General features: G+C 43.9%; 1 long non-coding RNA gene across 1 annotated transcript in view; it reads right to left on the bottom strand.

Moving 5' to 3' along the window:
- Positions 1-2292: 2292 nt before the first annotated feature.
- Positions 2293-26654, bottom strand: part of LOC124406910 — a 143992-nt gene continuing 119630 nt past the window's right edge. Inside the window, exon 3 of the long non-coding RNA XR_006929268.1 lies at positions 2293-2373. This is a non-coding gene — a long non-coding RNA (uncharacterized LOC124406910). The remainder of the gene's footprint in view (positions 2374-26654) is intronic.

Below are 26654 nucleotides of genomic sequence, written 5' to 3'. Positions count from 1 at the left end.
ATTCATGTTTTTGAGGTCGTCGGAAGTGGATTATTACGTGGTGCTATCCTCGTACGACTCGAGCACAAAGCTGATGAGGTGGCAAAAAGGTCTAAATGCCCTTTCGTACGCCAGGGTCTCGTTCTCAGGCAGACACGGTGGAGAATGAGATTTTCTACGTTTCGCCCGCCTACCTACTTTACCCACACCGCAATGTCCTTCGTTAAGCAAGCTTTTCCGATGTAATAGCACCGCGTCTACTTACCCTCCGGATGTGAATCAACCGGGCTTTTTTGTACCTGGACATCCGAGATGCGAGTATCTATATCTGTTATTTGGTTGAAAAAAATTCATTCATAAATAAACGAATTGCGACAATAACGATACCGGAGTACCACCAGTGGGTGACTATTTACATCACAGGAATGAGGTGAACTCAATAATGCTTTTATGAAATTCAAAGTTCGTACTTTCGAAACCCAAACTACTATTTGAGTTCGTTTCGAAGTATTCAGATCTACTACCCCTGTAATATGATGCCCGTTGTTCCATTCCCAACAAATCGGATCATGCAACTCTTGCAGAAAGACTTTCGAACGACGATCGATCAGATATTTTTGCACACAGATAGATTTGAAATTGAAAAGCTGTATATGCAATTAGGTACGGTATTTCGGTTACTTTAGACCCAAGACGAGGCCATTAGTAAGTAGCCGGTGGCATTTATTTTTGATGGTGTTGAAAAGTGATGTTGATTCTTAAGAGTTCTCCGAGACTTGGTGTGATTCTCTGTAAACGTATAATTTGCGAGGAGCGAAACGGCGGGACTAGCTGAACCACTTGAAGTCGGTGGTGGACGAGAAAGCCAGCGCGCCTCACTCGAGGAACACCATGAGGAGGAGCAAGTACCGAGCCGACGGTGGACGTCGCGACGACTTGTAATATTTGTTTAAATTAGAGAGTGGGTGGCCTGCGGTGTGGCGCGTCACCCTTTCATAACGTTGTTTCATGTTTACGTCAGCGTGCTCGTCGTCTGTACACCTCAACCTCCACCCTGAAGTAGGTGCCCCTTATCCGTACCACGGACTCGAATGTGAAGGTAGCGCAGAGTAGGCAGCGCACGTGTCGTAGTCAACGACAAAGTGGTGTGGTAGGAGGAATCAGAAGAGGAGACGAGAGACCGAGATAGAGAGTCGGTCTCTATGTGCCACTGACAGCGGCCGGGTTCTGCACCGGAGGCAAAAAGGAGGTGCGTTAAATGCGAGCATTTAGACGACCACATGACGGCTTGTACGCGTAGCGGAGAATGAGGTAGCTGAGGTTGGGGGCATCGCCGAGGGGACAACGGGCACGGGGGTGAGATTTCGTGGGATGTTTGCGGGATTGAATGCGGAGGAGAGACACGTCGCATTACCTCCAAAAGCGTTTATGCACCGTGTGCTTACCTGCCTGCCAGCCTACCACCTTTCGTCGTACCCTGATTATGTGCAGCGGATGGTCCAAAGGATGCTGCGCGATGCAGGGCGTGTTGGTGGCATCCGGCGTCCCTGTGGTAGCTCGACTCTGTAATTAAATACGGTCTTCACACCGAACGAGTCAAGTGACACGCAGTGATGTGATCGACGGAACGGTGATAACACCAAGTTGGCAAGACGTTACCGCGTGTACACTGAAGACGAGATATCAGCGGGAGTTGGCTTCTCGGGGAGAATGGATAACCCCGCACGTTTCTTTGGCGACTGGCGTAAATCTTGAGGCACCGGTTTGAGGCGTGGGAGATGACGAGATACGAGACGGGGGCAGGTGTCGCGGTAAACTCCGTTAATTAGACAAGAACCAACCACCACCACCCACCCTCAGGCTTGTTAATAACGCTTAATTACCATTATACGTAGCGATACACTCTTCCAACACACCGAGCAAACCCAACCCAACCCTATAAGATAAGATGACACCTTATTATACGCGTGCTCCAACGCCTGATATCGTAAACATACGAAACTCGGAAACTGGATTCTTGCGGATACCAGAGACCATTCTGAAGAGGATACCGCTAGGCACCACGGCCCATGTTATGAATTAGAACAATGCCGTTATGCTCAACGTTCCTCCCAAAGAAATTTCACCAACGAAATCGCCAGCGGAGGGAGGATTCTCCTCAAATGAAAACCATCTTATCACTGTTTATGTATATATACGTCTACTGAACCCAACCTCTGAGTCATTAATAAATCAATCAATACCAGAAAGAGCTGTTCTCCCTTCCCATTCTCTGAAGCATTAGATAAAAATAATAGTGGCAACTGAAATTCACTCACGAATTGGTGTCAAGATCTTCGGTATGTCGCATGCATTTGGGACGGACTCGATGATAACTGCTGTAAGGAGTGGTATCTGCAAAGTAATATAAACACGAGTTAATTAGGTGAGTAGAATTTTAGGTCTGCGTATCGTATATAATTTTCATGATGAATCGTGGAAGGTGCAGCTTGATTTGTTACGTTCACGGTCAGCGGGGTGTTTTTGCGAATAGTTGGAGTTTCCAATTCAGGTAAGAGAAGCTTGCAAACCATGCATACGTACTTATACGCAGTTATGCTACGTTACAACATCGAGTAGCTGCATAGAGTTTGAAATGCCCGAAAGAGTTTTGTGTTTTCGTCTCAAGTTTAGCGCCCTGGCACTTCTATACGTACTAACAGCTGCTCTCCAGTTTCCCGACCCATGAAAGACCATAGAACGTGCATAACGTTACTTACCTTATATGCCTATACTATCTACGTGTAACGCTTGCACGTGTAGTCAGGCACGCGGAATGTAAAACGTGGTTGAGTTGAGAATAGAGACAGAGGGGGTTGAAAACTAAATTACGAACGAAAAACCTTTCTTTTCAATAGTCTTCCTTGCCTTTGGCCTCTTCGTGTGCGGTACTTCAGAAAACTCAAATGAGTGGTAAAGTGCAAATGCATATCTTTGTGAATATTTGCTTGAAAGGCTTGCGAGGGAAATGAAAATGAGATGACGGTAGTCCAGTAGTTCCGGCGAACTTGTAAGTGCTGCCGAGAACATCGATGTAGATACCTAATCCAACGCCAAACACGCGGAAATCTTTCTTTCAGCGCTACAGTAGATTCTCTCAATAAGGCCTCTCGTAATAGGGCCGGCAAGAAAAGTAAAATGTTGGAAGAAAATTGCGTAGCTGTTATGGACTTCGAGCGGCCTTAATGCGAGAGTCTCAGTTCAAAACACTATAAGTGCACATCGAGCTCGTTGATGGGGGTGCGTAATTCTTAAAAATAATCCCCCCTACACCCCCATGACCAGCCCTATTGAGAGTGTCGACTGTACTTGTCTAGGACCGACGTATAGCTGCGGTTTGTAATATCACAATTATCACGAAATGAAAATGAACGGCCGGACGAGACTCGCCATATTTTAATTTTTCAGACAACTCGCAGTTCCCGGTCCCGGTTACCTCATCTTCCCCCGCCGCGCCTCTGCGACCAACCCCTTCACCACGCTTCCCACCGCTAGCCACCCTCGTCCATGGCCCTTCTCGCGTTCCTCTTCCTTCCGTTGTTCGTCCTCAGCGTCGCGTTGACATTATAGCGCATAATATTTAATAATTATTTTGATTAAAGTTGTAATAAAGTTTAAAATGCTTTATTAATTTATAGAGGAAGGAACAAGTTAAAGGGTAGCTCACCACCGCATCGTGACTACTGCAAGGATTTACCGTTTCTACCTGGGTCATTTATTGTTACACATTACACCATTGGATCAAAAATATCCTTACTGCACAGTAATCCTTTTGGATTTGCACTACCGAATGGAAATAAGAATTAATTTTTGCTTCACTTTTACTTCTTACTTCACAAGCTATAGGTACTCGGAATAACTATTGTCCAATCGTTTCACAAAATTCTCAACGAACAACAATCATTCGAGAATTAACAAATTGTCGGATGACAGCCGATATTTATTGCTTCGTTTTTACCGGACTTTTCTCCTACTCCGAGGATGGGTATATTCATTATTTACGGATGAATGGAGTCGCGGGTCGAGCCGGGCGTCGCGGGTCGTCAGGACGCTAACTTAATTATGGCACAATGAAAGAATGGTCGGGGAAATGTAAAATAAAGAGGTCCGTGTGTTTTTTACCCTTCCCCGCCGCCTGCCGTCGCCTGTCACCCCTAACCACTTCGCGTTTCCTCGTTCCTCGAGTTCTCGTTTCTCGTCGTCTGCTCCTTTTCCACCTCCTATGCCCCAACCCCGAGGACCACCCAGCCATTGTCAGTCTCAAAGGGCAACCGCGACCCTCTTGAAAAAAGGGTTAACTTTCCACAATTAATAGTGACTAATGTTCATTAAAAACTAATTCTTTTATTTATACGACGGTCCGACCCTTTGAATCCTCTCTTGTCTCCGATCCGGCCTCTTTCCGGCCCCCCTTTCCTCCGCGAAACGGAGCTTTTTATTTACTTTCTCCCACGACGCTTTGCTCTGTAACGAAACAGAAGTTTTTGCACGGTTCAAATGATGGATTAAAATTGGAAAAGTTTTTGTGCCTACAATATTTTCAGCCACAAAATAATGAAGATTCGAAGGAGGTGGACGTGCCTACAACGGCTTTGCATTCTTGTTAGTGTTGAAAATAATCCTCCTCCGCGCTGGAATAAACCTACAGTTGGAAATTAGGGTCAAGTTGGTTATTTTAACTTCGTCATGTATGTGTTAACACAGGCCCGAGAATTTATATCAATTCATCGATCACGTTGATGATATGACACGACTCATTTACGGTCTACTACAAAGACGGTTATTACAATCTATTACTACAATAGTACCTACGTCACTAAAGGTAAAAAACAATTCCATGTTATGAAGTTTCAAATCCAGTCAGTTATCGGATCCGTGTAAGCATACCAAGAAACCGAGCCATTAGAGACGGTGAAGGGTAAGACTTTACACGACTTCACCTTATATTACAATTAGGTTCGTTATAATAACGCATGGCGGCATGTATCTAATTAGTCGGATTCCAAGGTACAGAAAGTTTTGATGCTACGGTGAAGTAAGACACGGGATAGGGTGAGAAAATCAAAAACATACTGGAGCACGATCTCTGCAGTAATGGGTGCAAGGCTTTCACCATCGCTTATGTTTAGGCGTTGAAAAAGTTGTCACAGCTGATCAGAATTGTGTGCGATTTATATAATTTCCATTCTTCCTAATGAAAATCATGCAAGATTCTACGCGTTGTTATGGAGCCCAGCCACCGGCTGAGAAAATTACTTTTCGTCGTACCTGCGTCGGTTACTGAAAATTGTTTAATGTGTAAGTTACACGCAATCAGCGAACCAAATGGCGATATACATAGTCACCTATACGTGTCTTCAGATGTCAAACGGCATTTGGCTCGGAAACGGCAAAGCAGAGTTTATCGGGCCCCGTAGAATTAATTAAACAAGGATTGTTTGACGTGTAAGCAGTACAACAAACCCCCGACCCTCTAAAATTCCCTTTCCCAACCTTTCCTCCTTCTGTCTTACGTGAAGTCACAGATAGGTAAGTATGCAGAGATCCAAGTGACAGAAGCGAGCTACTCGCGAAGTCGTTTCCTTGATCGTCTCGCGGAAACTGTAGTGTACATCCTTGGAAAGAAATTATCAGATAAACTGCGAGCGTGTAAACGAAGAATGATCGACGGCTTCTAAAACAAGAGTATCCGCGGAATACACTCGATGCCTCAGCCTGTTCCTGGCAAAAACTTACGCAATCGATCGTTTTAATCAGAATCTCTTATAACACGGGTTCGTACTCATCGCTACGTAAAGTCGAGCTCGAAGTCGTGCGTTCCCAGTACGAAGGGATGTGTGGGTTCGGTGGATGTGTAGTAGTTATAACGAGAAGCAAGTAATTTAACCCTTCTTAGAGTCACGCCTTGTCTTCGCTGCCCCCCTTCGCCTACCCGCCACCTTATCGCCACCACCGCCACCCTCTGTAGGCTAAAATCTGCGACCCCCATCGTTCAACGTTGGTTTATTTAGACGCTGCCGTGGTGATCCCTTGATTAAATACTTCTGCCTCATCGCACAACTTTCCTGGGTACCTTAACTTGGCGTAGTCTCCGTCGTTCCTGCCGCGCCGTCAGCCTCCGCCGTTTCCGTCGACGTTTGCCCTTTCATTTCATGCAGCTAAGCAGCCCCGCTTAGGTCTGTCACGTTGTTGCGTTTTTGACGGGCTTCTGTCTATTCGGAGCTGGAGGTCTAAGCGCCTAATTATTCCGTTTATTTGAAACGCTGAAACTTGAGCTATAGTTATTCGCCAAGTCAGTCAGGAGTGTGCGAGTAATTTTAATACGATTATTAATTTCCTTTGATGAATAAAACGTTGCTGGGCTAACACGCCCGGCTCTTATCCGAAAAGATTAGCCATTTTTCGAAGCATCGTGTTGTCGCTTGCTTTATACAAAAGAAACAAAACTGGCTATACCTTTTAATCACGTTTCCTCGAAGCTTGTACGTCGGCGGAGATTTTTATGCCACAAGTTCATCCAAACAGACGTAAAGTATAACTGACTGAGGACCCGGGGGTCGGTCGGCGGTCGTTGGGGGAGGTGGAGAGGTAATGCAATGCCGGAATATGTCACAAATTAAGCAGGAGAGACCGAAGTGCTCTCTGGGCGTCGTCGCTTTTATTAGAATTATCTTTGTCACTTTCCCAAGTTTATATTTACCACTCCTGTGAACCTCTTAAAGCCTCCCTCCCGCCCCTCTCTCGCCTCCTACCCTCTTCCTCCTCCCCGCCTGCTGCCCGTATAGCGTGGCAGGAGCAGCCACCACTTGCTTATTATCTTTACGACTGGGAAGATGGAATTAAACTGAGTGTGCCCGAAATGTAATAATATTCATTACTATGCTAATGTCTCTCGGCTTGCGCGTTCCCTGGTTATGGTGCAAACTTGCTTCATATTTTTCTTATCTGGGACACCTGAGGCCTACTCAGATCATCCAGAACCGTGGATTTCGTGATTTGACTTACTCGCTCGCTCACGCGTTCACTTAAAATTTCGTCTGGTAATCCGAACCCACCTCAGCTTTAAAAAACTTGTCGCCAAAAACGAATCTGTTCACCATCGAGTGGATAACTTGTACAGTTCTTAGTATATCTCTTCGATGAGTTTTAAAATTTTGGCGATCCTTCAGCCGGCTGGATGCACGTTTTTCTGATAACCATACTCTGGTTTGGTACTGTTTTTTTGTTTTGCAGAGTCAAAGGCCGGTGTCATTTTCTTGGGGGAAATCATATCCCGGCAAATCATGCTTCCTAGTCTAGTGATACCGGCTCGAGTGCCTGAGAGCTTGCTTATCTGGGTCGTCAAAATTATAAGCTTCATAGAGAAACTTGCCTTTAGAAACGGGGGAAGCAGGGAGTTGTAAATTTTCTGCTTTTGTCGAGAACAATTACTTAGCATAAACTATACAGCTGAACTTACCATAACTGAAGCTGGCGTCTCTCAAAGATAACGTAAAAATCTTTGAAAGATGGAAGATTGCGATTCCAAGCTCCCTTCTCCAAATCCACCTTCCGTCTCGGGGTTACGTATTACAAGTTCAACTAGAACGAACGAAATTTTACCCAAAATCTCACGTACCACAAGGCTTGGTTTGATATTCGTAATCACTCTCAGTATCACAGTTCCATTCCAGCTACGAGACTTAATGATCACGGAAATACCATGACGTTACGTGGCATTTCGGTGAATAAAATTTTCTGAAAATTCGCACTTCGTTGCATCGATCGGTCGGCGCAGATTCCGCAGGCAAAAAGATGTGTGATAATTTTGCGTTTTTACGAGCAGCCAGAAGTTAAACGTGAATTATAATAACATAGGAATTTCGTAACACATTAAGGTAGGCAGAGCAAAAAAAAAAAAGAAAAATTCATAAAAATGAGAAGTAAAAAAAAATAGAAAGCAGAGATAAAAATGTAGTGGGAGGTATTTTAATTATCGTCATTAACAAGACACCCGTATAACTCAGAATTACGCTTTCGTACATATGCAGCAGGCACACGTAATAATGTACATAATACGTGCCAGCGAATGTGAACCACGCGTGGATTCGCCAAAACATAGCTGTACGTTTAGGTGTGTTTATATCACGCGTGCGTACGACACGCGTAGGAAGAGGCGAAGCCGTGTGTATAGGGAATACACACGTGCACGTACGCACGGATGGATGGATGGATGGACGGACGAGGTAACATTTGCGCCGCGTCGACTGTACCACCGTCAAATGAGATGCGGGGGCTGAATTCCCACCTTACCAATCCTATTATTAACAATTAGCTCTAAACTACTCTTTGCATATGAAATGATCCTCCGCCCGTCTCTCCTCGCCCTGTCCCTTTCCCTCGACTCGTAAAACGGAATGGAAATATACATTCTACATGTCCGTCTGTCTCTCGGCCTCTCCGTCCGTCCATCCGTTAGTTGGAAATGGCTGGAAATATAACGAAGGTCGTTTCACCTATTCCAGAATTCTGAAAATAGGTGTCACCGTTCAATTCGACATGATTTTTTATCGAAATCCTTGCCTCCCGCAAATCAATGTAGGGAATGAATGTCTGACGATTATGACATTTTTAAAAAAATTTCGTTTCGATTTCAGTCAAAGGTGTTTGTTTCTCATAACTTCCATCCTCTTTGAAGATTTATTTTCAATGTGATAGAATTTTTCAGTAAGAAGGGCAATTCCACTCGTGATTGGGTGATATTTAAATCCAGCTTCACGTAGTATAACTTCCACTAGTTTTTATCCGACTTGTAAAGCACGCGGGAATCTATAGGGTGCGATGGGGCATATTGCTCAATGTACCGCTCACTTCGTGCCGTTGGACCCGTAGGATTGTAGTCGAAGTTAATATATTCCGGGGCAGGCCGTTGCCGATACTAATAAACATATTAATTGTTTGATTATTCCGATGAGGCATTATAGATACTGCTGTTTTATGCTTTACGCCTCAACTGGTGCTCATCCCCCAGCCCCGGACCCTCTTCTATATTACTTATACCGCCGAAGTTTATGAACTTATTGTTCACCGCCGCAATGTGGCAAATTCACGTGCGAGGGAGAGGGATCGTCCATATATTTCATTCGTAAGTCCGTCGGATACGCAAGATCGAGAATTATAAAAAAGCTTCGGATGGCCTGCACCAAGCATAAGAAAAATCACGCTGAGTCATGTTCCGTGAAAAGTCAGTGCGTGGCGATTCAGAAAGTGGAATGTTATTCACATTCCTAATACCGTTTGATCGACAAGCCCATTGGGCACCAATTTTCCGGCCACTCAGTCCCTTCGGCGCCCTCCAAGAATCCCCCGGTCGTCCCTATTGCTATATACATATATACATGTTTTCGTTTTTCCGTTTGGCCCAATGCCGATTCACGTTCGTGTTTCCGTTCGGCTCGTATTTATAGGCAAATCACTCCCACGCCACAGCTCTGCTACACAAGGACTCCTCTCGACCGAAGAATAATAAAAAAACACAATGAATCCTCGGGGCATCTCCATATCGCTTTCACTATGCACATCGGCTCTTGGAGCCAGAGAGATATGGAGGAAGGGGACGACATTCAAAGTATCAATAGATAGATATCTTTACGAGGCAAAAGCTACGTCGCTCTCACTCCCGGGGAAAGCATCATAAAGCCATTTGTCACGTATTAAACGATGCAAAAGGCTCGGGAGGCTCGATCCCTCTCGCCGTTTCCTTTCTCTTTTTCTCTTACTTTCCATTTTCTTATTATTTATTCACCCGTCTTCTCTCGTCAAAGAAACTCCTAGGCTCACGCTTAGTGCCGTGCCGGTTTACGCGAGGAATGGAAAAAGTGAGCCGGGCACGTTCACAAAGGTGAACAAATGTTAAGAATATGAGTAGAATACGTGAAAATAGCAAAGTCCGATTTTTTTAATAATCTAAAAAAAAGTTCTCACGGGTGAAGAAGTAAGAAACTTTCTTCCAAACCAAAGGGGTGTGCCTGAGCTTTAATTCATCCCTCAATGGGTTTATTTTATGATGACACCTGAGGTCTCATGAAAAAATTCAAGCTAACCAACTAAATCCATGCTTGGTGGCTAAATTCGTTACTAAAATTATTACACTGATGTTGTGACAAACGTATCATGCCTGACCTTAATCAGTTATGTCGATCGTTTCTTTTTAAACTGGTCATTCCAGAAAGCCGTTATTATTATTTCCGAATGTTTATCCCTCATTATACATATTAGATACACAATCATTTTATATTTTTTTATTCGCCGTTGAGATCAGTATTATATCTGAAATAAAAAGCTTGTTTAATTCACTTTCAAATGTCAAATAATTTGTATCCTTAGATTGCATATCATCATTATTTGTCAGAAGAGTTTTATTCGTAATATATATAAATTTACGGGATTCTGAAACGTATTAACGTATTTGTGCATTTCACTCCCGGTATTTCCCTTTGGTTTTTGGTTTCTTAAATTTGTCAGTTGAAAAATACCGAGAGGTCGTGGCGTGGCTTCGGTGTGTGGATAAATGTGTGTAATTTTCAGATTTGTTTCTGCGAAAGTGTGTAAAATTGGCAGGTCTGTACACCTACACCCTTGCAAGTGGTAGGCGAAGCGAAGACTGTGCACGAAATACATAAATGTATGTAGGTAACGTGAGAATGAATTAAGCCAACGACACCAAAAATTGAAGCTTATTTCGAGGGACAAATAATATTCAAACGGTGGCATACATGAATTTTAAATTGGGCAAACAACGAGGCTATTCAAAAGCGAAACTGACAGCATCGAAACCACGGAAATAAAATCTAAAACCCTTTTATGCGGCAGGAATTGAGACTGTGCCGTCTACCACGCATACATAAAATATTTTTCTATATAAAATCACGATATATGAGGTAAAATCCTTTCCACCTACCGCCCCCACCACCCCTTTTCACCGTACCCCTCGCCCCTTCCGCCCTCCCGGTATTAGCCTATAAAATCTCGAGTTTTGTTCCAGTTTTATCGTCGACGCTCGCGTAAAGGCAAACCTGCCACAGAAGCATCCCTTGCTCGAAGATATTTGTGTGCGCGAGTATAAAAACGCCTGCACATAACCAGGTACCTTATACGCGCCGTGAAAATATTCATGGTTACCTATAGTGCGAAATTTCCATCTCTTTTCAATCCACAATCAGCCCTCCAAAAATCAGCAAAATTCTCCAATACTTAGGGGATGCGAGGAACAGATCGTTTCGATTCAACCAACGAACAGCGACTTCCAGATGAATTAGCTCGATCCGGTTGAGATGAAATCTTTCTCGTTGCGGAGACGCGAGAGGCGCGTGACTCACCGCGAAGGATTGAAACAATCGGTTAAGTGACAGAGCACACAAGAGAGGTTCGTAACTTCGCACCTAGACACCCCTCCAGTCCTTTCTTAGCCCGGTTCATTAAGCATTGTGTACAGTACCCTAAGCCTAACGAGCCTCTTACCCGCGACTAATTTATATTTATATCTGCCGTTATATATAATACATTTTTATAATGTGTCCTCCGGGCGAAGGGCGGTTTTACGACGCGAGGGGCTAGAAGGGTTGTCTTCGCTCGCCCCCGTCACCTCCTGCAGCCTTCCTTTTACCCATTATAACTGTAATTAGATACGTGATGCGTAGACAGAGAGCTCGACAATGTGTTCTAAAGCTTCGCACCACCGTCACCTACACGCACACCCCTTTTCACCCTTATGCCTCTCGCCACGTGACATACTCACAGCCCAGCTGAGGACTCGCGGCGATGCAGAACCCGGTATTTTTCAATTAAACGCGAACCATCGGGTGATAAATCTGTCAGTTTGAAAAGAGTGTGAAATGTCAATTTCTTCCCGGTCAAATTATGACTCATGTCGTTTTTTCGTGAGAAATAAACAGACGGACTCGTAAATATGAAATCCGTGTATAAAAATACGTTCGGATATCGAAAAATGTGCGAGAGTTGAAAAAATCTGCATACACAAAGCAAAATCCTTTTTCTGTTTCCAATTTTCCCTAAATTACCCCGATAAAGCCGCAAATGAAATGTGTAGGTGACAAATTCTTCACAAACGAAAATAAATAAAGGTTATAAGGGTGTTTGATAAAAAAAAATCTATCGGCCACTTGCGTGGGAGAGCAAAGCACAGTTTGAGTAGCCGAAGAGAATGTGGATGTATATAAAGGGGTTCGGGTAGTTTGGGGGTGGAGTGGGAGAATACATCAGGCAAAATATGGCGTCCAATGCGATTCTCCATGGAGCAACTTTACAGCCCTAGCTCCCTTCCATCTCGTGCTTCTCTCGGATGCGACTCATCGGCATGAATATTCATTATTCGATGATATTTCTCAACCTCCTACCAGCACAGCGGCTCCCGGTGGTGGTCCTACGTATTCCGGGTGGCGTTAATTTGTAACTGCGATTGGCAGCCGTGAGCCATGGCTTGGTTGCTGCTGGCGTCGTAACGTCACCGCTCACAGAATGTACAAGTAGGATCCTCGTAAACCTCGAAGATCATTACGATCCGCGGAATAAACCAGTACCACTTCTGCCCAGTGACCGATATCGTACAACACTTTCCAATTCACGTTTATATCGACTGTAAAAGTACCGTCTGTACCGAATATTTACCCGGCTTCTATCCATATCTCGCGTGATTTCGGAATGAAAATTTTTTTATGCTCAACAGAAAAAGCAAAGCAATAAGCGATCAGTGGATGTCGAAACAGCGCAAGAGCATCCGGAAGTAATTTCTTCTCTGGCCGGTTCGTCAATACCCCTTCTGCGTTTGCCTCTGAAAGCACCTCTGGGGAGTGCCGGATTTACGAGGCCGTCGACAAACGGGTTGGTATTAGAAAATTAACAGGGAAATAGCATTTGAAATATGAATCAGCTTATTTATAGTTTGGTCGGCGGTGGTGGGGGGTTAATAGGCAGCGTAAGAAGGGTAGCTTTAATGCGCGGGCACGCTGAAATATTCAAGTCTAAGGCCTTCTCTCTCCCTGCCTCTCCATATCTTTCTCCCTTACCCTCTCCCTCTCGCTCTCTCACTCACTTTCACTTTCTCCCTCCAACTCTCACCCTCTGTACACCCCCGTGTAGAATCTGCGTGTGGTATACAGTACGCATCCGACTATAGTGCCGAGTATATTACAATTTATAATATATACAGCCATGGAGGAGATAGGGTTACCGGATTAATGAAAGTCAATCCACGCGAGGCAACCCTCTCCAAACTAGCTCAACCGACTACACAACGCGCTATAAACAAGCCGCCTCAATCTCGATCAGAAATGTTTCAAGTCTCCGACTGTCGACAGCTGATACTACCGCTCAGACGTGTGTGTAATTCACCTCCTCCTCCTCCTCAAGCCAAGGCAGGGGAAATCGCAACACGAAGTCGAGATTAATCCCATTCAGAACAAATCTCCAATGCATCCTCATAGTATTGTGCAAATTGTCTCAAATTTCCAAGTATTAATTTGATGCTTGATTTGGCGAGAAATAAGATAAAATCTTGGTCAGAAAAAGAAACTTCTTTACTTTGATGTATAAAGAGTGATGAGTAGAGGAGAACTTACGACATGCACTTGTACAGTTGGTGATGCGAAATTTAAGTTTTTTAAGTACACAGAGATCATTAATCCCGTGGTTAAGTAGCCAGAAAATATTCACCCATCGGTTACAAGCTTGGTTATATAGAGAATGGCGAGCGAGGAGTGGAAGGTGACATGAGGGTGGTGGTCTTGGTGCGCAGGCTTTTGCAGTGGTGGAGGAATTTAAATCTCAAAAAAAGGCATCGTTCGCGTTTAGCATATCGTAAAAGTGTGTTGTCGAGTTATATATATATAGCATACATATTCTCCCGTTGTGTATCACACCATAAAGATTACTACTCGCTCTACTTTATTGTCACGTGTTATAAATGACACCGGCGACATATACGCGATGTATTCAAATGATATTTTTATCCAAGACTTCGCTCGCCTGGAAGGAAAATATACTCGGTTGTGCTAATGCTACGATATTGGCGAGACCATTACGCCATCTTCCTACACGAGAAATCACAGTTGACACGAACCAACGACTCGGTATTCTTGACAAAGTTTTCGACGGTATAAATGGAACCGTAACACGCTTAGGTCTCGCCTGGGAAAAGACATGACGCGTGGCTTTGACACCACGGATTTTATTGATTCGTTTTGTAAATCTGTAGGGTTGAAATTGCACCGATAATTATTGCTAGTATCGATAATGATGCAAAAAAGCTCGAATGAATATCCGGAAAAGAAATCTACTTTCTCGACTTATATATCGTATTCGATGTTTAGTGAAATTTTATGTAAAACGGCTTTCGTCAAGGACTTAAGCTCGGTACGATGGGCAAAGCATCCAGTTTACATGGTTTCGTCGTTGATGGGGTACTTTTTCACCCCTAAGACATATCCGCAGTGATACGGAAGTCCGCCGATTTTTCAACGTATTAATGTACTCGCGATCTTTAATAATAATAACACCGAAGACGACTACGATAATGATAACAATAACAACGTCGACGTCGAGGTTGACGATGATGATGATAACAATAACAACAACAATAACAATCACAATCATAATAATAATAATAACACGCAAGGCAGGGACGAGCCGCGAATCCAGATATAAATTACACCTCATTTTTATGCCGTTTTAATATCGCCACGCGACATTAGATATCTCTACCTCCGGCACCCAGAATCTCTCGCGAGGTTGAAGAAATTTGTACCAAACCATATATTAGCCCCTTTTTATTTTTACTTTACAATCTTAGCCGCTTCGTGCGCTCTGTTATGAATCTTGCGCGTTGAATTTACATACATGATTGTGAATCTGGAGAGTACGGAAGTGGCTTTATCGCAGATTATCTCTAATGTCTTGACACAGGTGTTGCCGATCGTGCAACGCAAAGTACTACGAAAAGGGTCAGAACAATATACTAACAATATGGAGGCTGTGTGTAAGATATCAGATATCCAGGGGTGAAAGGTTGAATTACGGATTATAATAAGGGAGATAGCGGGGTGGGGAATGCGTTTGGATGTTTTTAAGAAAAGTCCCGGTTTGGAAAAACAGGAGGAAACGGGGGGTGGGACTTTTTCTATATTATTCTTCGTGAATAACGGAGCCACTCAGTCATTCCTTCCAATTTCAGTGTAACGAGGCGCACCGATACATTTCTTCTTATTCTTTCGCCCGGCCCCCAACTCCGGTTCGCCCCATTCAACCCCCTCCGCGGTCCCGCGCTCTTACCTCAACATAATCCCATACAATCCAGATATTTTTCACCATTACACGAGCGGCTGTGATGGCGGGCAAATAATTAATTTCTCACGGAGCTAACGAGCAGCACTTTTTCAACCAAGCGCCGCTACGGTATGGACAATACACGATGACATCTGAAATATAAAAAAACCCACGAACCGCGGCTATAAGGAAGACGACTGGAATGGCGGGAGCGAGCGAACGAGAGAGCGAGTGGCGGGCCGAACTGAGCCAGAAAAAGGGGACGAGGGGGGGTGAGGGGTGGCCGAAATAGAGGCGCCGAGATAAATAGCGGAGCCACGACTGATGATTATTGCATGTCAAATGTAATCGCGATATTAAAAAATATCACAAAGGACCCCGCCACCCTCTTATTCCCCGAAACGATGGGCGACATGTCACCTATTGTGGTTTTAAGCTCCGATCATTTTCGATGCTCGAATGAACGTTGCATTCCTCGATTTTCAACCATCGTTGTTATTTATTGCCCTTGTTATACCTACATTTACTGCCAAACTTTCGTGCACGGTACCTGTACGTGCTGCATATTGTATAATGGATGAGATTGTATATCGTTCGTAGCGCTGGGTATTACGGTGAAAGGGTATAAGTACCAACAGTAAGCAATTGACGAAGTATAAAGTACCTTGCACTGATCAGGTCGTTACCGGCTAAATGCTGCACAGTTGTACCTGATATACGATCAATGAATCACCGTTTGTCGGTGGAGAATTAATCCACCAGCCAAGCTTTCGCCGAGTAATTGTTAATTATACAATTATATGTGATTTCAAGGATTTATTCCTCTAATAACAGGTTTCAAGGCCACTTTTGCCAAGATGCCTTTTACCAGTTTCAATATAAAGGGTGGAGAAACGGTGAAACAACGCTCAGAGTGTAAGGGAAAAAGTGACCCACTTGAAGAGAAAAGCTCTGAAGACCAGCTCGTACCTCATCTCGTTGCAGCTGAAGCAGTTCTTCCGTACCGAGGTTATCCGGGCTGAATCCACCGAAAGTTTCCAAGCAATTCTAAGGCCATTTGAAACCCATCAACATAGTTGAATCTTGGCAAAGTGAAGAACGGTTGTAGCAGTCGAGTCAACCGGCGACCAGCGATGGAGCACGATGGTCAGAGTGTATAGGCGGGGTTCGTTGGGTGATAGTTGAGCGATCTATGACCAGAGTTACCCAAGAGTGAGAGAGCGAGGGCAACAGGAAGAGGTCAGGGAGAGAGAGAGAGCTGAAGCAGGTCGGAGAGACGGGTCTCCAAGCCAGCCAAGTAGGCGGAGGGCGTGAGGAGGGGATTAAGGATTTACTAGTCACCCCCGCGTTCACACCACACAAATCCAAGTGACCGTCTCTCCTCATCCCCTCGGTTTCACCCAGCGGCCGACGATCCCCACGCGGTCTCGCGCCAGCCGGGTGAACTTACGACGTTCAAACTATTTCCCTATCAGAGACAACGCTGGTTCCTTAGCTGAGGCATTAATGGCTGCCCCTCTGACGACGCTGTACCGGATGCCACGTCGCATCTCAGGACGACGCGACGTTGTTCCCGCTGGAAGGAAAGATTGATCGAACTTTGCGCGAGAAGACGAGTTGTCCGGGTATTATATGTATAACGGGGGACGTTTTGTCACTCTGTTTGAAAAAAGTAATACAGAACAAAAAAATTGTCACTTTCACTGCGTTCGCCTACTTCCTTTTCGCTCCGAAATACCGGGGCCCCTGAGCTTCCTCGTTGGCGAGTTTTGTAAAAAGTAAAGTTATCGCTTACCATGCAGTAAATGCTGGAGTTATGAATACGTTAGACGCAGCAGCGGAAAGAGGAGGCAGCTCACCGTCCAAGCTATCATCTTAAAGTCACGTACCTATACATACGACTTATGCGAAGAGAATTAGCATAACTTTAAATACAATACGGGCATAAAAGTGTATACACGTTACTTGGCAATAAAATTGGCCCTCGTGATATCACCGAAGCTCACGGAATAGAGACCGTATGGGTACACATTTTTACGATCGGGACGAGCGTCTGTGCTTGCGTGAAATTAGCCACATTTTCGTCAATCCACCTAAAATTCAACGATGATATAACCAATAGCTTTTGCGGTGTCTCCAGTTTATATTACATTTGGAAAGAAATTGCTTCGCAACGTGGACATCTTATCAATCGATACAAATATCGTAAAGGATCACGTTTTTCCGACGTGGAATCCTGTAGCGAAACATTCAAATTCATCCCACCGAGCCTGTTTCCGAACCTTAGTCCGGGAGTTTGCTCGTCTATCGACTGTATAGTGGAAGCGGAGAGTAGCTTGATAGGTTTATGTACGGGACGGAGGCTGTGGGGAACGGGAATGGTGGTCAGGGGATGCTTGATCTCTTCTATCCAATTACCCCCAACCTCTTCAGCCCCGGCGGGAACTTCCGGCGACAATACTCTTGCCTTGGCTTGACCCACTGCCTGCCTCTTTCGCGAAATATCACGCCAAGTGGTTCTCATCGTCAGCCGACATTTAAACTGTCGGAAAAATAGCTGTATGGTATATATTTTCATTTTGAAAATTTTTCGACAGATTCATTATTCTGTAGATAGAGCTACAAAATGGACTAGGACTCGAGGCTGTTCTACGTCTTTATCGCAAATGTAGACGTTGATGACGATTGAAGAAAATCCTCTAAAGACAAAAAAATAATGTCAAGCTATCGACGGATCGTATTCTTTGACAGGGATTGTGCATTTGTAAACAGGGCAAGGATATTCGACGGGCCAAGTGAGGATCACTGATCCGTAGGGCAGGCGAGTGGACGGCCGCAAGAATTTCGGCGGTCAGGGCTGGTTTATCAATCCACCGCGCCCCTCCGAGGGACCGGTCAGGGTAGCGAGCTTAAGCTTAAGGGTGGTCGGCACTTGATCTTACAGGCGACCACCGCTGTGGGCAGCTCGAACTCCACAACCCCCGGCGGTTTCAGTTGTGTATAAGGGACGTCCGCCAACGAGAGGGCTAAATGCCGTTTAATAGATGACGTAGCGTCATGTCGTAATTCGTGACAATCGGGAGAAACGGAATTACGGTCTTTACCTCGACAACGGCCTGGATTTTCTTTCGCTCCTTTCCGATTTCGGAACAGCGTCAAACTCCTAGAGCTGCGCAGCCGAGAATTGGATATTAACGAATGGCTGCGAGGCTCTTCAACGCTCGGCCGCATGCTCACCGCGATCTTCGCGACTAGACGTCGAGGTGAGACGATGCAGGGCACGAGATGGCTCCCTGGGGCTCCGAGTTCGAATCCCATTACCGGACGCGCACCCGTTAAATAGGTCTCGCATCGTCAACCAGAAAATATACACCCCCTTCCGGTGCCGCCCCCGCCGCTGCCCTCCTTGGCACATGTGTCGCGCCCTGCTCCACCCTGTTTCCTACCTAATGTATATCGATGTCTTCCATTAAGATGCACGGATTGCAATGTTGCTACGGGATTACCTTCTGGCTTTATAGGTGTCTATGAGTAGTGCCGGCGTACGCAAGAGTCGTCACGTCGTTGAACACCAGCTTCTGCCGAGGCAGAATAATGCAGCAGTGATAGCTAAATTTTGCGGTTGAAGAGTAGATTTGGAAAATCGTCGAAAAACTCGGCATTCTAAGTATTAGAAAGTGATCTTCAGCAGCAATTGAACTCTTGCGACTTCCGGAGCAATAAAATATATATACGTTATATAGAACCTGGTATAAGGTAACTGAAATTTCGTTGTGCTAATTAATTTGCGTTTAGCAATAACTTTGCGGTCGAGGGAAGGTCCAATTCTAAATTGGCTAATGATTGTTACCGGTGTAAAACGGTCGCCGTTAACTAGCAAGTGGGTGTATATAATATTTACTGTAATTCCGATAACGCGAATACAAGAGGTGTAGCACGTGCCTATAATGTCCTGAAGTATAATTTGAATAATCTAACCAAAGAGCAAAGTCGGGCTAATTCGGCGTCGGGAAGAAAATTTATTTGGCTTAGGCGAGAAAACTTCACGCAGCGTTCTCGTTTCGCGTAATGTCGGTGACTTGATTCGTTATAAGGAAGAATATCACAGTCGATTAGATACGCGAGTGCAGAACATTATGCAAATTTGATAGAGAAGCTGCATAATTTATAATCCACGAGGCAAGCCGTACGTACATATGCATGTATTGTATACCGAAACTCATCTTTTTTTGTCAGCTTCTGTCAACACGCAAAATAATTGAAATTTTCGCAAGCCATTCGCGAAATGGAGAATTAGTTTCCATCCATAGGATAGTACCATTGCGGTCGGAAGGTAGACTAATGCCGGAGCTGTGGTTTTATAAGATACACAAAACAATATCTAGCGTTCAAATATGGACGTTGACTCGTTCAAAGGGTTCGGGTCTTTGGTTTGCGGTCGTTTAGCAGAGGAAAAGGAGGCCATCCTGGCTTTTCTACGTGACCATTGAGGTTGTAGCCAAGGTACAATGTCGCCGAGTGTCCCGCACATCGTAGGAAGCTGCAAGCACTTGCGCCACGTCACATTCAGTCGTGTAAATCGAGAGGCGCTTCTTCCTCGAAGCCGCGTCGCTGCTTGTTTGGAACAATTTGAAAAATTGATACCTCTTTCATTCGGCATTGGGACAAAGACAAGGGAGGAAAACGTTACTGCTCGCTGACCCGGGTGATCCGGGATTTAAAACGACGCCCGGACGCTTCGCGTCGGCGTCCTCTTCTCTCGCTTCGCTGAGATTGGCAGAGGCATCTCGTGATTGCGAGAAAAAAAAAAAAAAAAAAAAAAAACAAGACAAGGGAGGAAAAACAGAGTAAAATATTAATAATAACAATAATGAATAACTTCCCCCTGTTACTGTTTCGCCCACAGCTGTATACCCTCAGTATCCTTTCGTTGTACTCGTACACACTTTGAGAGCATTGCTGCAGGTCAACCCGTTGCGAACCCATCGTTGAGCCCTCAACCCCCTCGTTCACTCAAGGCGTCTTCCTCTGTGTCGCGCTTCACTCTTTTTCCGCCTTGCCGTTATGGTACGCGTTTTCTTCGGCAAACGAGTTGAAGCGAGACGAGACGAGACGAAACGAAACGAAAGAAACGTAAAATGTAAGTGGAAATTTATCGCCCTCGGCGATAGGAGACGTTTCCGTACTTTTAAATATTTTATAAACTTTTCTCCCTGCCCGCCTTGAAAGACCCTGGCCAATTCTTCCTGCGGGAACTGCGAGTCTTTCGTCTCTTACTCCGCAGTCTTCTGTCGATTTTTTCCCTTTGAGATATATTGTAACGTTATTAAAACTTCTAAATGGCCATAGATTGCTCCCCGAGTTACAACCTTATACCAACTCTTCCACGGTATTTGTTCACTCTTGCGCCTGCGCTATGGCAATAAGAAATGCTTCGGAGGATCGACTAAGGCTGAACGTAAGGAGATCGTCGGCTCAGAAAATACGTGATGCTGTTCCTGGAATTTTGTTACACTCTCTATAATATATGATTCAAGAAATTTTTATCATTGGCGGTTACCGGGAAATCTGCATATCACATACCTCAGCCACATTGCCAGCCAGTTTAGTGTTTTCCCAGAGAATATCCATCCCCCAGAAACTTGCATGCGGTGCAGAAGGTTTGACGATCAATTGAATAAATAATGCATGCGACCTGTTGTAAGCGAAGTCAAGAATCAATTATTGGTATACATGTACAAAAGCCGCGCCTATAATACGTGGTAACATCCCCGTACAACGTCGGCTCGATCACCCACGATAACCTGGTAACACGCGACAGTGGTTCGTGTACCGGGTGGAAAAGATACTGCTAACTCTGAAAGTGAGAAAAATTGGTTCACTCTTCACTTCTCACGCTTTGAATCGGATTGAAAATGAAAGAAGAATGATAATCAATTAATTAAAAAGAATTCGTAGTAACGATCTCGCGAACAAAATTCTTCGGTTGCAATGATTAATCGATTAAACGGGAAACAGCGAAAGTCCTCGAGGACCAAGGGTGATAAATTATTTCACGACTCGAATCAGTATCTTACAATTGGACAGGTTGTAGAAGGGAAAGAAAAGTGCAGTTATTAGCGTGGTTCGTCTGATTCCCTTTTCACCACCCGTTACCCAAAGTACAATGTTGTATAATAGAGGCGGGTGGATCGCCTGTTGAAAGTCGTGAATACTTGATGCCAGGCTATCAGCACCTTTCAATATGGTCGGCTCGATATTGACAGCAGCCTCCTCTTTCACGACGAGACGGGACGAGAGAACCCCAAAGAATATACCTTTGGGCTGAATGGCCTAGAGCGGGAGGGAAAGTAATAAGTTTTTTATCGCTCTTCCAAACTAATAAGGCGCCGCAGGCAAACCGCTGAATTATTTATTATATCGGGGCAAGCTATTGCGGCTATCACACGACTTCCGGTCCTACGCCATCCGTCCAGTTTTCTTATCTGCAAAGGATGGCCGAAGAAGGTACGATTTTTTTGCAAAAATATCTGGCCGACGGCTGATTAAATGAATAAAAAACTGCTCGCCTCGCCATCAGTTTTGCACATTTTCACCAATCGAGGAAGACTATACAGTGCCTGAGACTATCGCTGCATGACCAGCGTCGTAGCTCGAGGGTGGTGGGTACAAATTCCCATAGCCAAAACTAATGTAGTGATAATAGACTATAAATGGGGGTCGCGGGCCGAGGTCAGCTGTCTTACGCCCCAAAACCGTCGCGTTTCCGCCACCTTCGCCCTCGCCGAGGACCGGCCAGGACCTAACCGTACCGGCCGGGACCTCAAACTCATATCGGACTCGACCAATTAAAACGGATCTGCGGTGTACAGTAATTCCAGGCCACAGATATCCGGACCGAGAAATGACAACGCGATTCACAGTTTCTCCGATACCTTTGGGGTAATACAAAGGATCTACGTCTTCGTCTCAAATAAGTACAATCGTGTCTCGTTACCCATTGATCTCAAAATCCGAAAGAATTTTTTTGCAATAGTAATTACATGTCTTGCGTTTCTTAAGAGTTATTCTTGATTTTCAATGAAAAGCTTGTCTTCGGTCGGTTCGTTCGAGCCATCGGTTACTTATAAGCAGAATTAGACTTTTTCGTAATGTGGCGTCTTACCCTACGATATTTGTAGATTTTCATACTAAATGAATAAATATCGACTGTATTTATACCCCATAGGTGTGAAAAAATAGCTATTCGTACATCTTAATTATCACAGCTTCGTTATTTTTTAACTATACACGTGATATTTTCGATCGTATTAATTTTGGGACTTTTACATCCGTCTCAGATTGCATTCTACAATATCACCGACTCTTGCCCGCTTGCTGTCTCCAAGAGATTTCCTGTCATCTCTGGCACTGTAACTGCCTGTAGTAATATTTAATTACAGTTATCTCGTTCCTTGCGTTGAAATATTACATATCTCGCGGTTGGAGTTCGCTCCGGAATCAGAAGCCGATGTAAATTACTGGGCGCAGCCGCCAACCCGTGAAACTTCAAGCTTTATCTTTTTTTATCTTCAAATATTTTAGCGGTTATTTTTTCCGGTTTCGCCCATTCCCCTCACCACCTCGCCTGTCGCACCGGAGAACCGCCTCGAGGCGATGCAGAAACGAAATTAACTACTTTAAACGAGAAAAATTTTAATTATTTCTTATCGAAAAGTAATCTTCTCCAGTTCGAGGAGGGGGGGATGATATCTAATCCAACCGGAGGTCGTACCCGATTTACAATTCACGTTACATTTATGCCTCCTGTACTCAAGTAAGTATTTCGTTCTTCGTTAACGGAATATGAAGTATTATTAACAAAAAAAAAAAAAAAAAAATTCACCATAACACCAAACAAAAACAAACTTTAATCTTTAGGGACTTGATGTTTCGATAACTTGAACCTAATCTCCAGAATTCACGAACAAATTTCATGCAGGATCTCCAAAATTTGTTCATCGGATGTAAGTGCGTTTGTAATAATTTTAATTTTGTGGAGAATCCATTATATCCAATATTGAATTACATTTCACGTCGTGCAGACATCTTCCCAGAGTTCAACAAGAATTCATATGAAACAGGGAAGCTGGATGCAGCTGCCATCGCGTGGTGGTTGCTGGAACTACACCAGCGAGACGAAACTTTTCCGGCATCAGTACAATTTTGTTCGGTTGCGTACATGGTTATTTAATGATAATGAGACGAAACGATTTCAATTTGCAAAATTTTTCATTTTTGAATACTTACATTTTTTTCAAATATTCTGATCATCCGCGTTATAGCGGTTCAATTCATAATCTGCGAAGGAAAAATAATCCAGAAACAGAGAAGAACTGTAAAATGATGTGTCAGAGTTTGTATGAAAATCTAAAATGACGTCAGACTATCATTCGTTGTATGAAAAGCTTTCGAAAGTATAGTAAAATTCACAAGAAGGTGTGTGTACTGATCGTGAGGCGGTAAAAAAAATTCGCTGAACTAGCAAAATTCTTGCTGACTAACGCAGAGACATTCAGCTGTCTATAGATCGAAACTTTGTTGCTGGTGTTGCATATTAGTTGAGCAACCGGGAAAAAGGGGTTTGCCTTTCAATATCGAATCCCACATCTTACATGAGAGGCTGTGTTCACCTCAGCGTCACTAGTCGTGTACATCTTGGTCGAAGTAACAAGAGCAAAATCAAATAACTGTATTGTAATATCTGTAACGCCGTTAGTTATATTATATTATGTTCATATATGTATATAACTAACGGCGTTATACATATTATAATATATATATAGTATATATATATATATATATATATATATATATATATATATATAGTATAGCAATGTATATATCTAACGGCGTTATACATATTATAATATATATAGTATGTATATATATATATATATAGTATAGCAATGTATATATGGTAACAGCGAGTTGAGACGACAGAAGAGAATTGAATAGGCCTAGTCGAGTACCGGGGTAGGCATGGTCAGCGTAGGGTGGCAGCCCGTCAACCGTATCTTTGAGTGGTCAACGGGCAGTGGGCAGTGACTGGCGGTCACTGCTACTCTATACTCGGTACTCGGTATAACGCTTTTCGCTCCATATAACTGCAAGCAAACGAGAAATAGCGAAGGGGGTACGATACGTCTATTGTCCCGAGACTTTGAAACAACTTTGTGCGAAAGGGTGACCGCGTAACTTTCCGCCCATTGTTTCGAACGGCTTTCCAAGCTCGAGTACTGAAATTCCTGAATTTTGATTCCGATTACTTCTCACCGTCTCACTGGGTTAGTTTATTTACTCGCCAAGCCTCGTCGGCACTTGTCGTAAAACGAATACGAATCCGCCAACCATCAAGGGTCCTTGATCGATAACGCCACGATCGAGTTATCGTGTACCCACATCACCGGTCAAAAAAGTAACGATATTTTTCGGGAGCTGCGGCGGGGCTTTAAAGCGCCGAGTCACCCTGTTGGGAAAGGTTAATCACCCGGAAGGGGGCGCTCCTTGTTTAGCTCGAAGAAAGGATTAACAGGGTTGCAGTCGTGAGACGAGTAGGTTCGATTCGATGCGGCCTGCTTTCTTTCACGACTGCTGTTCCCGCGGCATTAGGCTCCTTATTTATGGGCTTTCATTAAGATAAAGGCAAGGGTTGCGACGCTCGGCGTCGCCAACGGAAAGCCAATTATTTCTGTTTGCGTCCGTTCACGGCGTCGATCCGTGGTCCACGACGATGCGACGCGAGTCTCGAAGCCAACCGATGCAAATAAAACGTCAAATAAATTTTGATACCGATCTTTCGCTACCCCAAAGAAAGGGGTGCGACCCTCTTTTTTTGCTTCATTGAACAAGTTTTTCACTACGTAGATCGAGGACTCTCGTATTAGATATGTTTCGTCTGGATGTACGGAAGGAATTGCGAGTTTCATAGAATTCTTCTTACGTCTCTTCTGCCGATACATTGGCTTGGTTTGCTGTGTAATTGGCACACTTGGAGAATCGCCAGGGAATATGATCGATACCGATGCGTGCTTGGATATGCAGTAAATGAACTGGGGTTTATATTCAAACTTACAAGTGAACCGAGTTCGAGAATGAATTCCGATTGGATTCGATTTGTCACCTCAAAAAGTGGCTGCGGAAGAGAAAGTGAGACAGAGAGAAAAACACGGAGAGAGAGAGAGAGAGAGAGAGAGAGGGGAAACTGGTTGTGGTAAAAAAAACTTGCGCCCCTCGTACTCTAAAGTTTGTAAAAGAGTTTGAGTCTCGGGGGAGCGTCACGTGGGGCGAATGAAGGAGGAACAAAAGAAGAAGAATACGAAAAAAAATAGGGGTGGGTAGAGAAGGGAACTAGGAGGGTTGAAGTATAATAAAAGGGTTGCGGCTACATCTGTAAAAATACGCCAATAACTCATTGACAAGAATCTCATCAGGTGGCTATAATGGGACCCATTTTCTCCAAGGAACCAGTGCAGGGAAGAGTCCCCCTTTGATTAAGAATCCAGTTTAAAAAATAATTATTTTTAATTTGTGGCCGTGATAAGGATTTTATTGTCTTCGGTGAGCAGGGCTGAGATGCGAAATGAAGTGGCGTAGCTATCATATTTCATGCTAATTTTATTGAGGGTTCTTTCGTATTCTTTATCTTTAATAATTAGTATTTTAATTGTATTTTGCTCTCCTGTTTAGTTTTAATTACCATTTGCGAGCAATGTTATGAATTTGCTCTTCGGTATCACAATAGCTTCTCTGCTACGCCTATATCCATAAACATCTTGTCAGGTTTACAAGTGAAAATGATGTAAAATTATTTTTAACTTTATTTTGTTCATTTTTTACTTTCAATGAGTAATTTCTCCATCAAATAACGTAAACTCAATCCTAACACTGAAGTAATAGGTGAATGATAAAAATAATTGTTTCAAAATTCATGTCACAAGTGTTATAAATCTGAGAAAAGAAACGCAGTTATTTTTTTTTTTTTGTTTTTAAACATCGTATCTGCTCATTCAGGTGTCTCAAAAATATTTAATCTTTTCAATATTTCACCGTTGCCGAGATGAAGCCTTCTGCCATTTGGTATTCAAAAACCATGAAGACGAAGCTAAAGTTCCGATTAATAAACGAACCGTGACGATTAAATGGACATAACAACAACTGGGCACCGAAGAGCGCGATGTATGCCCATCGGGAGTGTAGCTAATACCATCAAGGAGCACTTTGCCATAGCACCCCAGCAGTGCGACTACTCGCCCTTGTCCAGGAGGCAGTATAAATCC

This window comes from Diprion similis, chromosome 6 (assembly GCF_021155765.1).
Source record: "Diprion similis isolate iyDipSimi1 chromosome 6, iyDipSimi1.1, whole genome shotgun sequence".
Classification (NCBI taxonomy): domain Eukaryota; kingdom Metazoa; phylum Arthropoda; class Insecta; order Hymenoptera; family Diprionidae; genus Diprion; species Diprion similis.
Note: the sequence above shows the minus strand (reverse complement) of the source record. Positions and strands in the feature narration are given on the sequence as shown.